The following is a 12,726-nucleotide window of genomic DNA, read 5'->3' as shown; positions in this document are numbered from 1 at the left end:
ACGCTGAGAAGCACCGGTATCATCAAACGTGGAAAAACTTTGCTCACACCTAGGGACGCTTCTCCCAAGAACCCTAGGTGCTGGCGTTTCCCGAAGGTTGGGGACGGATTGCGCAAGACCCCAGGAAGTGTCCAGGACTGGCACAGTAGAAGCAGAGGTTTCCCTGACGCCTTCTGATACGCTCCTGGGGAGAGAGTCTGAGCCTGTCCACCTCCATAGGCTCCTCCACGGGTGGTACATCAGGGGGCTGGAGCGGTCTTTGAAAAGCAGGAGTCAGGCGAGGAAATCGTTGTGGGCGACCTTGCGGTTGCTCTAGGCGTAATTCCTCAGCACGCTGAGGATAAGACCACCCAGGGTAGACGGCAGATCCCGAGCGGCCAGAGCGTCTTTAATATGAGGGGCAAGTCCCTTCTTAAAGGTTGCGGACAGGGCCGCATCGTTCCAGGAGAGTTCCGTGGCCAAGGTACGGAACTGGACCGCATATTCTCCCACGGATGAGCCCCCCTGGTGGAGATTCAACAGCGCAGTCTCTGCAGAAGAGGCCCGTGCAGGTTCCTCAAAAACGGACCGGAACTCCGCCAGAAATGCAGTGAGATTGTCTGTGACCGGGTCGTCTCTGTCCCAGAGAGGAGTAGCCCAGGCCAGGGCCTTACCAGAGAGAAGGCTGACGATGAAGGCCACCTTGGATCGTTCCGTGGAGAATTGAGACGGCATCAACTCAAAATGCAGGGAGCACTGGGTTATGAAACCCCTGCAAGACTTCGGATCATACTTCCCGGGCATAGACAGCCGTAGCCTCGGTTCAGCGGCGGGAAGAGAAGCCGGGGGAGCGGGAGCCACTGGAGCGGCCTCAGGAACCTGTTGTTGCTGCTGGGTGGCCAGCAGCTGCTGCAGCATGGCGGTAACCTGTTCCAGCTGTTGGCGTTGAGCGACAATCTCTCGGGATTGTTGACCCACGATGGCAGCCAGAGTCGGCCGAGTAGGAAGCGGCACCTCAGCGGGATCCATGGCCGGATCTTACTGTCAGGCTTAGAGGTTGTGGATCCTCTGAACCACTGCGGCCGATGGCACAAGCCACTACCTGGGACCGGAGTCTAAGTGGCACCCGGTTTTCACCAGAGCCCGCCGCAAAGCGGGTTGGACTTGCTGCGGCGTGGTACCACCAGGTCGTTCCACAGGCGTGACTTGTCCGCAGTGGCAGCCGAGGTCGAGGTACAGAATCGGCAGGCAATCTCGTAGTCGGGGTCAGGCAGGAGGTCAGGACGGGCAGCACAGGTTCGTAGTCAGAGTCGTAGCAACAGGTCAGGACAGGCGGCAAAGGAGCGTCGTCAGAAACGGAACTGGGGTCACAACAGGAAATCTCAAGAACAGCACAAGGCATCAAATACATCTTTCTCTAGGGCGCAAGGCACAAAGATCCGGCAAGGGTAACAGGAAGAGGCAGGGTTAAATAGTTAAAGGGAAAAGGCCAGCGTCAATTAGTGGCGCGCTGGCCCTTTAAATTTACAGAACTTGCCGCGTGCGCGCCCTAGCTGTCGGGGACGCGCGCGCACAGCCGAAGGGGACGAGGAAGCTGCGGACAGAGCCGACGCCGGTGGGGCAGGAGCCGGGACCCGTAAGTAGCGCTTGCGGCGCGCTGGAGGGGGACCGACGGCACGGGTGAGCCCGCGATCCGCGACGGGGATCGCGGGACCACCCGTGACAGGGGGCAGTATAATAGTAGTTATATACTTGTACATAGGGGCAGTATTATAGTAGTTATATTCCTGTACATAGGGGGCGGTATTATAGTAGTTATATTCTTGTACATAGGGGCAGTATTATAGTAGTTATATTCTTGTACATAGGGGGCAGTATTATAGTAGTTATATTCCTGTACATAAGGGGCAGTAATATAGAAGTTATATTCTTGTACATAGGGGGTAGTATTATAGTAGTTATATTCCTGTACATAGTGGGCAGTATTATAGTAGTTATATTCCTGTACATAGGGAGCAGTATTATAGTAGTTATATTCTTGTACATAGGGGGCAGTATTATAGTAGTTATATTCCTGTACATAGGGGGCAGTATTATAGTAGTTATATTCTTGTACATAAGGGGCAGTATTATAGTAGTTATATTCTTGTACATAGGGGGCAGTATTATAGTAGTTATATTCTTGTACATAGGGGGCAGTATTATAGTAGTTGGCTTGTATATGGGAAAAGGTATTGTAGTAGTTTTATTTTGAATATAGAAGGCAGGATTGAATGTGTTATTCTAAATGTGTTATTGTAGCGTTATTCCTGTACATAGGAGGCAGTATCAATATATTCTTTCTCTGAATTGTACATGTATGGCACAGGGGAAAAGGTATTTAAGGCTTATCGGGTCGTGTGTTTGCATCATTTACTGATCGACAGGTCACATTCTTTGCACATTATTTTCACTTACTAGCAAAAGATTTCTTGTTTTGCATTAAGGCCATCTACCAACAATTTGTCTGTTATAACCCCACCCACATTATCTGACCACACCCACTTGTTTTAAATCCGCCCATTAAATTGGGCCACTTTTATAGTTTTTTCCAGGGCCATTTTAAATTCCCAGTCCGCCCCTGAACCCCACATAAATTTTTAAGGCATGGACAGGCTGCGTAATATATTACATCCTTTGCATTACAATTTATTGGACATGTGATGCTAAAAGTCTGAACACCTGATGGGTCTGAAAAGTTGGTACATCACATCATGTAGGGACACATGCTACAATTCCCGCATGGGGTATCACCCCATTTAGGGCATTGTCACCATATTGGCTACTATTAAGGGCATTTTTAGTAAAATGGCTACTGTGGGGGCAGTGGTACTATATTGGGTACTGTGCAAACACATTACTACATGGCTTTAGTGGTGGCATTGGTACTTTACCGGCTACTGTGGGGACATAATGCTGTTTAGGGGAGCGGCAGAATAGTATTTTGCCAAGCCATTAGTTTGTACAACAGTACATCACCCACTGTGACTTTCCCTACTGAACTATATATTCCTGTTATCAACTGCTCCCTGCGTTTGACAAGGACCACTAGGTCAAAACTCTACATTGCATATTGAGGCCACCAACACTGTTGAAAGAAGGAGGGCAAATCAGACTCTCGTTGTAGCTTCTCTCCAGGATCTCTCTGTAAAGAAAAAATGGAGAGTCCGGCAGGATGACCTTCAAAGACATTGCAGTTCTGTCAACACCTTCTCACTTTTCCCGCAGTTCCAAAGAAGTGTCGCTTAAGTTGCCTTGGACTGCAGGAAGAATTGGTCCTATTTGGTGAACTCTGTCCTGGGGTGATGGTCTGAGTGCCCACAGAAATGGCTCTGAGTGCCACCTCTGGCATCCGTGCCATAGGTTTGCCACCACTGCTATATAGGTTATTCATCGTACTCATGTGATGTCATGATCATAATTCACAAAGATTTTGAATTGCCAGCAACTTGCAATCAGAACTGGGCAGATATATAAGGATTTCCTGGAAGATCCCCCAGCAGCTAACTGGTTCAGCCATCCATCACTAAAGTCACAGCTGATAAAAATATACAGGTTCTGACACTACCCAGCTTACCAATGGAACTGACTGAACGGCAGCTGTCAATCAGCACTAACAGCAAAGCAACCCTGGGTGTGGCTACAAGCACAGAAGCCAAAAGCCTTAAGCTAAAAAAGCCTTAAGCCATTTTTTAGCTTAAGGCTCAGCCCCATTATTTGTATTCTGACTTGCATCTCTTTATATGGTTATAACTTTTGAACTCTGTTACTTATCAATGCGATTCTGAGATTGTTTTTTCTCCACATGTTGAACTTGATTTTAGTGTTAAATTATGGATAAGTTTTGCGTTTATTTACAAAAAAAAGAAAAAATGATGAATTTTTTGAAAAATTTGCCATTTTCGAAATCATCAAATTTTCAATTTTTGAGATGTCTGGATAATTTATTTTGATGTCACGCGGCTTACAAATAGATTATCAATTTTCCGTATTTTCAGAATTTACTATTTTGGGGATAAATACTGTTTTGAATGAAATTATACATATTTAGCATTAAAACCCCCTATATAACCCATTTTAAAATCTGCACAGAGACCCCCCCCCCCACATGTGGGCGTGACTTGTTTTATGGGCGCAGGGCGAGGCGCAGAAGGGAAGGAGGGACCTGTAGCTGCAAGGATTTTAGTTCCCTCATTGGCCCATTTTGCAGGCTATAAATTTTTCGCTTTTTCGTTATTGGGGCCATGTGATAGCATTTTTTTTGTGGGACGAGATGCTTTTTCCAGTGTTACCATTTTGGGGTTGGTATCACCTATTGTTGAAAATTTAGGAACTTTTTTGAGGTCACGAGTAGAAAAACATCAATTCTGTACTGGATTTTTTACTTTTTTTTTCGTGTTCACCGTATAGCCTAATAATCATGTTATCTTTATTCTATGAGTTGATATGATTATGGGGATACCAGACTTGAATATTTTTTCTTATTATTTACAAAATTTCCCAAATGAAACCCTAATGTGGGGAAAAATCTATCAGTTTTGCATCGCTGCCTTCCAAATCATAATTTTCTGCGGGTTTTTAAAGTTTTTTTTACGGCATTTATCGTACGGGTTCAATAGTTATTTAGTTTTATTCTACAGATTGTTACGGACGCGTTGATACTATATATGTGGGGTTTGTGCTATGATTTAGACTTTTTTGAGCGTTATATGTCTCTTTATATGTTTTGGGGCTTATGGGCATTATTATTGATTTATAAACTTATTTTTTATTGATTAACATTTTTTTTTACTTTTTTACTTGTTCCACCATGGGACATGAACAAGCAATCATCTGATTGCCTGTTCATGATAATACTCTGCAAAACTTATGTACTGCTGACACTGTGCCTTTAAGAGGACGTCAGTGGCACTGCCTTGAGGCATCTCTGGGGTCCTGATTGGACCCCTGAGATGCCATAGAAACGATCAGCACCCCCGAAAACAGCGTGGGGGGCCATCGTGGGGGAAAGACCCCGCAAAGGCAAGTTAAATGCAACAGTTGCGCTAACCGCAGCATTTAACGGGATAAACACCCACGATCGGAGCCCACTCCGACCGCGGGTGTCAGCCTCCTGTGCAGGGCCGAACCGGCATAGTCTCCACGCCGTAGCTCTACTGCGCTGAGCACTATTCGCAGGACCCATTTGCAGTAGCGTTAAGGGGTTAAAGGAAACCTGTCACTACATTTTGAGTAATTCTAGCTGTTGACATAAAACCAGTCCAACCAACCCTCTCTTCCTATCTGCCAGGTACTCCTACCCTCCTCCACCATCATCCTCCTTGTCAGAGGCCAATTTCTGGATATTGCTGCCCAGGACTTGCAGGTTGCTTAGCCTCTAGGGAAGCAGCAGAAGCTAAAAATCTTCAACAGGAGCCAGGACAAGGACAGGACTAGCAGATGGTGGAGTGCAGAGTCAGAGGCTGGATCGTAAACAAATTTCTGCCTGAATTTGATGCCTGAATGTCCAGGTCAATTTTTGCAATTCTGATATGCGCTTATTTAAATGACGGTATCTTTGGAAACACTTTACAAATCAAAACAATTGTTATTTTGACAGGATAGTTTTTTTTTTTTTAAATTTACAAGTCAAACCTATAAGCAGAGAGCAAGCGATGAAGGGATTTCAAACACTGGCACAGGTGGCTTGTGAAGCTGCAATTTATGCAGCCGGAACCCCACCTCCAGAACCTGATTGGAGCTGGATAACTTCTGGCAATTAACCCCTCATGGTGCAGAACAACAAAGCACAATTGCAGACACCATGCAGATGTACAACAACTCCCAGCAGTCCAGAACACAAACCCTAAACAGCGCAAGGTCTTAGCAGCCGCTACCCAGAGCGTGCACCAGAGATCAGTGGTAGTGGATGAGAGGTAAAGTCTGCGTGGAGTATATAAAAATCACATTTATTTACTACAACTTTAAGATTGGACATCTCAGGTTGTATGAAGCATCTATAGACAATATAACATATTAGGGGATATCTCATATTTTATATGACACAAGAATTGCGTTTCTAGGTACCATGGTTCAGGAGATATAGATGTATGAAGTTGGTATATAGCTGTATAGTAGTTGTTAAGGGGTTGAGTAGTGGGCATAACTAACAGTAGACATTTAATTTTATTGAAATATGATCACCTTATGTAGTATTGATATTCACACAAGATATATATGTGTACATGTGGTTATATGCTGCCCTCTGGTGTAGATGTATGCTATGCTGCACATTGTTAAATACTGGCAACTATTAATGCATTCCTGCATATCAGTTGTACAGTATTTTGTGTAACACATTTGGCAAATTATATTATAAAGTGAATCTTGAAGAAATATCATGAAGGGAAATTTATTGAAAGCTTGTTTTTATTATTAAGAACATTATTTATTAAGAACATACTGCTGTAAAATTTAGGTAGAAATAAAAAGTAATCTAATGAACTGCAAAAAGAAGACAAAAAGTGATACAGTTTAGAACCTAGTTCCTGTACAGAACCTCACATGTTCTATTATTGTTTTATAAAGTAAAGAATGAAACGTAGGACACGCAACAACAGGAGGGAGTCAGAAGAAAGAATGATGAAACCTACCCAGGCACTGAGAATGTGATTATATTCTTATATTTGTTATATATGGCCTCCTTCCTTCTAAAATCAACTTTTAAAATTGTGCTAATTAGCCAGAGCGGTTACCCTTAACCCTCCGTGATCTGCCTTTAAAGGCCGTTACACTGTTTTAACAACCCGCCCAGTGGCGTAACTAGAGTCCTCTGGGCCCCAGGGCAAAATTGCCAAGAGGGCCCCCCCCTCGCTATGCATAAAAACATTGAACATTATCCACCAGTAGCCGTAATCAAGTCCCCCCCCTCACCAGTAGCCATAATTAATGTCCCCCATCCACCAGTAGCCATAATTAATGCACCCCTTCCCCCCCCCCAAATAGAAACAGGGCCCCATATATTTAAGCAAAATAAAAAATAAAATTCTTACCTTATTCTGCTCCTCTAAGCCTGCGTTGGTGAAAGTGATGGATGGGTGGGGACGGCGGGTGCGTATCGTGGGGTAGGTGGGGACGTTGGACGGAGTGGGGGCCCGTTCTCATTTTTAATTGTGCCAGCTCTGGGCCCCCCGGATCCAGCGCATGGACCAGATGCAGAACAGACCATGCACTGTAACGGGAAGGCCTCTGACTGACAGTGGGCCAGGTCTCAGTTGCAACCGCTGCGACCGTGATCGTTACGCCCCTGCCCCCCAAGTTTGCTAACCCAAACCAATATTACTACAAAGCAGTACCAGAACCAAGATGACTAAAAAGATATAGAGCCAGAACCGACTAAAGTGAGTAAAAGAGCCTTATACTGCATCAGATTTCACATTGTCTGGATGATAACACTGATAATAGTGCAAGTCAGGGGCTCCAGTACAGTTTTAATCACAATAAGATAATACATGTGGCAGCTACAAGATGACACAAAATAATGCTGCAAAGAGTTTGTATGTTTTCTCAGTGTTTGTGTGGGTTTCCTCTGGGTCCTCCGGTTGCCTCCCACACTGCGAAAAATACTGGTAGGTTGTTTAGATTGTGAGCCCCATTGGGGACAGGGACCAATTTGGTAAGCTTTGTGCAGTGCTGCGTAATCTGTAGGTACTATATAAATAAAGAATTATTATTATGCTGGAATTGGCCAACATAATTTTGCCTGCCACAGTGTGCACAAAAATTATACTGTTATTACAATATTTCCATTACAGTCACAATTACAGGGCACCAAAGACCTATTTAAGTGCCCTCCACAGAACCCGTAACATTTTCCTCATGCTGTAGTGCCTATATCAGCTATCAGGTATAATTGTAAGCAGTACAATTTACAATAGGTGTCGGGCCATTTATCATGCCTTGCACACCAGTCTTAATAATTCCCCCAACTAAGCTTCAAATAAAGGGGATTAACCTTTATTCATATATTTTGGAGAAGTAGCACGGGCTGATCTGAAATAACAAATGAGTTATACTTGCTGCATTCTCTGTTTGTACAGAGGCCAGTTATACACACATAGAGGGAGATTTATCATTAGTCGTATGTAGCTTCTTGGCGTATAATTGTTGCAAATTTTTGTGCAAACATTGTATTTGTGGGTTTTTAAACGAGAAAAAAAACGCAACTCTAAAGTCACGCAATGGCGGAAAAAATACACCACAGAGTGTGCAACACATTTATCAACTGAGAATTTTCAAAAGAATGCAAATTTAATCGCAAAACTACACCACATAGGAGGTGGTGTATGTGGGTCCATGGCTACTACAGGGGGGAGATTTATCTCAACCTTGCACAATTTACCGTATATTCCGGCGTATAAGACGACCTGGTGTATAAGACGACCCCCCTACTTTCCTGTTTAAAATATAGAGTTTAAGATATATTCGCCGTATAAGACTACCCCTTTTCCAACGCATACAAAACACCGGTAAAAATTTTAAAAAAAACAGATTTGAATTTAACATGGTCCTTTTTTAATGTAAATTCTTATGACATGCAGGTATATAGCAGAAAAACTGTCGCTCATAAACATAAGGCATACAACAACAACATTACCATTACAGCACAGCCCCCAGTAGTATACAGCCTGCCCCCAGTAGTATACAGCACTGCCCCCAGTAGTATACAGCACAGCCCCCAGTAGTATACAGCAAAGCCCTCAGTAGTATACAGCAAAGCCCTCAGTAGTATACAGCACTGCCCCCAGTAGTATACAGCCTGCCCCCAGTAGTATACAGCACTGCCCCCAGTAGTATACAGCACAGCCCCCAGTAGTATACAGCACTGCCCCCAGTAGTATACAGCACAGCCCCCAGTAGTATACAGCACAGCCACCAGTAGTATACAGCACAGCCCCCAGTAGTATACAGCACTGCCCCCAGTAGTATACAGCACAGCCCCCAGCAGTATACAGCACAGCCCCCAGTAGTATACAGCACAGCCCAGCATTAAAAAAAAAAAAAAAACTTATATACTCACCCTCCGGTGGCCCCGATGTGCTGCGCTGCTCCCCCGATGTCCGCGCCATGTTCTTTCTTCTGCCGAGCGCCGCCATTGATCTTCCCCGGCAGGCGCCTAGTATGACGCGCCGCTGCTGACGTCATACTAGGCGCCCCCCCGGGGGAAAGCATGGCGGCGCCCAGCAGAAGAAAGAAGACGGCGCGGAAGACTGAAGACAGCACAGCGCGGACATCGGGGCCAACGGAGGGTGAGTATGCGCCCCGATGTCTTTTTGAGGCTGCCGGCAGCTTTTTGAGGCTGCCGGCAGCCATCGCTGTGCAAACACCCGCGATCGGTGCTAGCAAAGACTTACCGCTAAGACTTACCGCCCGTGAGCCCTCTCCATGCACCGGGACCCGACCGCCGCCGTATAAGACGATTACCGGCGTATAAGACGACCCCAGAGAAGACAGAAGATTTTTCTGTCTTCAAAAGTTGTCTTATACGCCGGTATATACAGTAATGTTTTTGCTCAATTTTGAAGTTTTTGCTCAATTTTGATGTTTAAGGTATCTTAGAATTTCCTGTGCAAAAACATTGCAAAAAGGCAGAAATTGAGCCGATGTTAAACATACGTGCAACTGGTGCAGTCTATTTGTGTAAAACACACAGCTGAACATCAGAAGGCACATCAGAAGACATTTAACACTGCACATACACCAGACTATAAATCAGACTGTTGGAAACCTGCCTGACATCTGCTCAAAATCCTGCCTAATGATAAATCTCCCCAATAGAGCTATTATATTTATATACACACACATTCAACTCATATACATTCACTCTATTACTGTTAAGGAGATCGCACTGGTTTCGGACACCATCTTGAGTACTGTCCACCATTTTAAGTATTAGCAAGGGGTCACGCTGGGGGTCAAAGCACTGTCCAGTTAATGTCATGATTCAAACTTCATTTTATGTAACGTTTTTGCTCGCCTGTCAGCTAATTCCCTTTAACATTTAATGAGAAGCCAGTCTGCCCTTCATGCTGCATTATATTATGATTCTGGAGCCAGTTTATCTCTTTCTTCTCAGGAAATTAGTATAAACAATATCGGTTATCTGTGTACAAGGTCCCTGAGAACTGAGCACAATTAATTAACTTTTTGTAGAATGTATTAGAGGGCGGTTGTAGTACATTTAAACCAAGCCGATAGCAACCAAGCACCTTATCTCCTTGTCACGCCCACCAATGCTGATTTTTCTGTCTTTTTATAGATGCAGCTGTGATTAAACGGGAGAAGATCTTTACATACACTAAGAGACTGATTGTGTCTTGGTTTTATGTTCAAGTTCCTGGTACCAAGACAACCATGAAATATTTAATATGAAAGTCGCCTGTAAAACTGATAAGGGCGGTTAGGCCCTAGATAAAAATCTCCAACAGTTACACAATTACCAGTCTCCTGCAGATAGCTGGGCATAGTGAGACAGCCATCCCAAGAGTGGAGCAGACACATTAACACCACCATACAGGGCAGCCGGAGGGTAGAGGGATCTCTCTTTGATATCCTCTCCATTCCTCCTCACCTCACTTCCAATTGCAGCTGCTATCATATAGACGTAAGGGGAACAGGACTAGAGGTGGAAACTCTCCAGTGTGACCCAGAAGGCCAGGAATGGTGGGCAGGCCCTCAAACCTGGGTAGACACAGATATCACAAGTATGAGAGAGTGCCCCCCAAGAATACGGCTCCAGGGTCCGGGCCCACTTCAATATGAGACTGTCCGTTATTAAGCCATTCCATGGCCAGGTCTTGTGGATCAATGTTGTATGGAACAGAAAGCAGATTTACAAAAACTGCTTAAATAAGGAAGACAAGTAGAGGACATACAAGGACAAGGAACACTGTACATATAAAAACAGAAGTGAATGCTTACCTCCTTATATGCACAGAAAAATAAGTTGATCAAATTGGTTACAATGCAAAAAACGGCTGTTGTTAGCAATGTCTTTATCTTGATGATTAGGTTCAAATAGGATTATACATTTCCTTCAACACCTTAAAAGAAACCTACCATAAGGCATCTTTATTTTTGTAATATGTAAGAGGCTACTAGGGGGTAGACCAGCCTTAGCTCCCAGTACCTGACCAGGCCACTCCACGCCCCAGTAGCCTCTGCAGTTAATTTACATATAACTAAAATAAAGTTTTTAACAAGTAAGGTTAGGTTGCCAGGATTATTAAATTAGAGATTAGGGCAGAGGCAGGCAGGAAGAATCCTCCGTCAGATCTACTTCTGATGGTAGATTCCTCATGGTAGTTTTCCTTTAAGGACAAGGCCTAAAATAGCCTTTATTTTTTATCCTGCTCATATTTCAAAAGACATAACTTTTTTTTATCCGACATGGGCATATGAGGGCTTGTTTTTTATGGTAAGATTTGTATTTTCCAATAGGTTAATTTTTATGATGTCATCAGCGGCATCATATTGTAACTCTGTCGGTTAGAAAAGAAAGAAGAGAGAAGAAAGAAGAGAGAAGAGGAGCTGCTGGGAACCGCGCCGAAGATCAGGAGCCGCGCCAAAGATCGGGACACCGGAGGGTGAGTATTAAGTTTTTTATTTTTGGATTGACTTGTGTATAAGCCGAGGTGAGGTTTTTCAGCACATTTTTTGTGCTGGAAAACTCGGCTTATACACAAGTATATACGGCAATTTTTTTAATTAAAAAATGTTTTTACTAATAAGTGTTTTAAACTTTTTTTTTCATTTTTACAGGTTGGCTTGAAAAAAGCGATGCTTGTGCACCGTATGCTGCTGTATATATACGCGCCGTATCCATGGTGACCAGAACAAGGGGCAGGGTGAACAGAAACAGTAGCTAAACCCCGCTGTCTAGATTGTCAGCCTGGGATTGTAGTTATGTCTTTCCTGTCTATGGAGCGGTTTATTACCCTTGTCCAGGCTAATCCCATTTTATAGGATAAGCAGCAAGAAGGATTCTGTGACTGCGGTCTGAAGTATCAGGCCTGGGAAGAGGTCACTGCAGAAGTTATTACGGGGGATTGGAGTGCTGCGACAACTTCAAAGCAGAAACATGCTCTTGATGAGTGTGATTTGCTTGTGTTCCGATCATGTTCCCTAATATATATCACCCCTGCAGCATTGTGCATTATGCACGTCACCCCTGCAGCATTGTGCATTATGCACGTCACCCCTGCAGCATTGTGTATTATGCACGTCACACCTGCAGCATTGTGCATTATGCACGTCACCCCTGCAGCATTGTGCATTATGCACGTCACCCCTGAAGCATTGTGCATTATGCACTTCACCCCTGCAGCATTGTGCATTATGCACGTCACCCCTGCAGCATTGTGCATCATGCACGTCACCCCTGCAGCATTGTTCATTATGCACGTCACCCCTGCAGCATTGTGCATTATGCATCTGGTGCTTTCTCCACGCAGTTCAAAAGGTATCCATGCGCTGGGTCTCGGCAAGAGACCAGTATAAAAGGGAAAAAAGTCTAAAGCTAAAGAGTGGAAGTGGGAGACTTTCAAAAGGCCCTATCTTTACACTAATAGTCTCTGGTTTCTGGACACTGTGATGGATGTGGGAAAGTTAGGCCCCTTCCACACTTGCGTTGCAGATTACGTCCCATTTTATGGGATAAGCGGCAAGAAG

Source organism: Engystomops pustulosus, chromosome 5 (genome assembly GCF_040894005.1).
Source record: "Engystomops pustulosus chromosome 5, aEngPut4.maternal, whole genome shotgun sequence".
In the NCBI taxonomy this organism is placed as follows: Eukaryota; Metazoa; Chordata; class Amphibia; order Anura; family Leptodactylidae; genus Engystomops; species Engystomops pustulosus.
This window is presented reverse-complemented; position numbering follows the sequence as displayed.